Source organism: Bidens hawaiensis, unplaced genomic scaffold, assembly GCF_021521415.1.
Source record: "Bidens hawaiensis isolate Kalapana, Puna unplaced genomic scaffold, B.hawaiensis_p1.1 tig00036291_1, whole genome shotgun sequence".
Classification (NCBI taxonomy): Eukaryota; Viridiplantae; Streptophyta; class Magnoliopsida; order Asterales; family Asteraceae; genus Bidens; species Bidens hawaiensis.
In genome coordinates, this window is record NW_027505403.1 from 94,982 (window position 1) to 98,461 (window position 3,480).

The 3,480-nt window shown below is 38.7% G+C and overlaps 1 pseudogene; it reads left to right on the forward strand.

Moving 5' to 3' along the window:
* Positions 1–252: 252 nt before the first annotated feature.
* Positions 253–1,266, forward strand: LOC143612970 (putative clathrin assembly protein At4g40080 pseudogene; annotated as a pseudogene).
* Positions 1,267–3,480: the final 2,214 nt, after the last annotated feature.

Genomic DNA, 3,480 nt, shown 5'->3' on the forward strand with positions numbered 1-3,480 from the left:
TCAACAAAGATGTCATTATATAACGTAGATGGTATGCATATGGTAGATTAAATGTGTGCCGTTATTTTATTATGTCTTTCAAATTTCAATAAAGATTTGCAACCAATCTTGTTATTAAAATCCTTAAATAGCAAGTAGGAGCAATTTGACACACTTGCATTCCAATATTTAAATGTAGTGGCTAGCTTTCTTTGAAATAAATAAAACTTTCTTGAAACATCATCTTCCTACCAAGTTCACAATATAGTCAACTGTCTCTCTCTCTTTTAAATTCATCAATGGGTGATCCATGGTTGTCACAATAGCAACATCAATGAATCAACCATGAGGGATTTTATAGGCATCGTTAAAGACAGAGTCTCCCTATCAAAGCTCGCTCTTTTCAATAAACCAAAAACACTCTCTCTCCACCTCGCGGTCCTCCGCGCCACCTCCCACTCACCATCCACACCGCCAACCAACCATCACCTCACCACCCTCCTAACCCTCGGTGACAGCTCACGCGCCACCGCCTCCACCCTAATCCACTCCCTAATGAACCGCCTCCACCGCACCACCGACTCACACGTCGCCCTAAAGTGCCTCTTCACCATCCACCACATCATCAAACGCGGCCCCTTCATCCTCAACGTCCAACTCTCCGTCTTCACCGCCACCGGTGGCCGCAACAACTTCAAACTATCAAACTTCCGCGACGGCGCGTCACCCGCCACGTGGGTCCTCTCCGCGTGGGTCAGGTGGTACGCATGTTACATAGAAACCATCCTTTACACGTCCAAAAACATTAATGGGTTTGTAACTTTTGTGCATGAAAAGGAAAAACAAGACTCGATATCGTCGTACATGAACTTCGATTTGGTACGAGATTTCACAACGTTGGTGTCAGTGATCGAACATATATGCAAAGTCCCAGATAATCTGTTAGTCGAAAACGACAAGTTGCTTCATTGTATCATGGACTTGCTAGCAAACGATTATTTATCAACGGTTAGCGAGATTTTTCTCCGAGTTATTGAGTTCAAGGAAAGAGTCAACTTGCTGAGTTTCAACGACTCGGTTGAGTTGAGTTCGGATTTGGACAGGTTAACGAGTTGTAAAGGGAAGTTGTCGCACTTATTTTCGACTACAAAGCCATCGGTTGAGACCCTTTGGGAAATGATTGAAGAATTGAATAGTAAAATTGGGATGGTGAATAGTAAGAAACTCGGAGGAAAGGATGGTAGATTAAGATGGAACCAGACAGGCCGGTATTTAAAAAGTAATTAGTTTTATATTACTTTTAATACATCAAAGTTGTAAACTACAAATGCATTTAGAAGAAATTAAGGTCAAGTATATTGTTCTTTACATTATTTCAGTTGACTGGTATATTTGTATTGGAAAGAAAGTAAAAGATAACTTTTTGATTTTGTAAATTGATCAAGTCCATTTTGTCTGAAGTAATAAAATTAAGAAATAACTTTTCTTTTGTAATTGATCAAGTCAATTTTGGCATAAGTAATAACACCATCAAACAAAAAAGTTTTAGAATTGTGTCTTTAACGATTCAAATTTGAGTCATGATAAAGAACTTGGTCTAATAAATCTTTTTATAACAAATTCTTTTTCTGGCAACTCATCCAACACTTTCTTTAAATATTTTATTTATATATTTTATTTATGTCAAAGCTAGTCTTTATGGGGATTGTGTAATTGTTGTTGTGCCTGGTACTAGATCTATCTTGAATTCGACTTCACGCTCCGGTGGTATTCCTGGAAATGCATCTGGGAATACATCAGGAAATTTTGAGACGACTTGTACGTCTTCTAATTTCTTTTCGTTGTGTTCCTTTCTCATGTATGCTAAGCATCTTTTACGCAGACATTTATTAGCTTTAATCATTGAGATTAGGCTAACGAGACCAACATCTTTGTCTCCAACTGCTTGGATGGTATTTCCATCAGTTGTACGGATTTCAGTTGTTTTCTTTGTCTCCAACTGCTTGGATGGTATTTCCATCAGTTGTACGGATTTCAGTTGTTTTCTTATCACATAAGATATGGGTTTGGTTATTGGAAAACAAGTCCATACCTGGGGTGATATCAAAAGCAGTCAGTGCCATTATGAGCTAGGTTACGGTATGGTAGGTTTCGGTAGCGAGGTGCAATTGCGGCAAATGATTATTCTTTTGGTGTGGGAAAGATGAATTGTGATCGGATGCAACTTGAATATGTAGGTTTGGCCCTTAAGGATGGGTGTGGGAAACTTTAGGCATGTTGAAACATCGGTTGTTGTATCGGTTGTTGTCTAAGCATCTTTCGGTAAAACGGTTTTTCTTCTAGAACCAACATTTTATTTCATGGAATTCATGTTATTAAAAGAGAATAGAAAATATAGTAAAAATTAAGGTGAGTGAATGTTTTTGCTGTAGAAATTTTAAACAAAGATTGGTTAATTTATAGTGCTAATATACTTAACTTTTATTCAAAAAATTGTACGTGAAACGGCTATAAGACCGTTGTCGAACATTCCACGACCTCAATCTCCATCGCGTAGTATAAACAGAAAAAACATCGAAACCTGAAGCCAAACTGATGTTGCGGAGATACTAAGCTTTCCAAGAAACCAAAAGAGGAACCCGAAGGGTGCCTTGGGTGCCCTAAACCCTACATAATGTGTTTCTACATTTTGTAGTGGTACAATTCAAGTAGGGACCACGTCTTTATTTCGTCCAGCCTTCAAGTAGGGATGAGCACTTTTTTATCAAATACATGCATTTTACTTGTACCCATACTGGTATAGTACTGAACCGTTACTGACTAAACATGATAAGTACTTGTATCAGTATTCAATTTTCTTATTATCGGTATAAAACACCCAAGACATCCTAGGATCAGTCTTCTCCCGTTTTTGGTTGATAAAACTCGAAGAACACCCTTCTAAAGTTAACACATAGCTAAAAACGAAAAAAATTGTAGGGCCTACATAACAAACGTCAACCTCGGTGTAATCTATGATGGGATGTCTTCTACTATGCCAAAATAAACTTGCCTACGTTGAGTCGTTGACCTTTAAGCCACCTTGAACGCCAAGGCAGTGTAACTAACGCTAAGCCTGATGTAGGCTAAGTTGGTCGTCAGATTTTTCTACTTTTTTCTTCTTTTGTAACATCCGGCCCCTCGCATCACCAATATTGTTCGTTTTCCCCCCAACGTATGGCCAATCCAGTTATTCACGGATTTGTTTTTGGTTGCTCCGGTGGAGACCTTCCAAGAGTTAACCCATCAGGTTACTATTCCCACCTGAATACGTTTGACTATGGAGTTTTCATTTGCTCCATAACTAGCTAGCTAAGCCCAAAACACATCAGTGATATATGAGGCGGGGCACTCTTTACGGGCCTTTAATCTGTCATGCCAGGTCCAATGTGGTATTTTTTAAGGTGTTACATATTTGATCTTGTGGCCATAACAAATCATGTTTAACAACATTACCCTAAA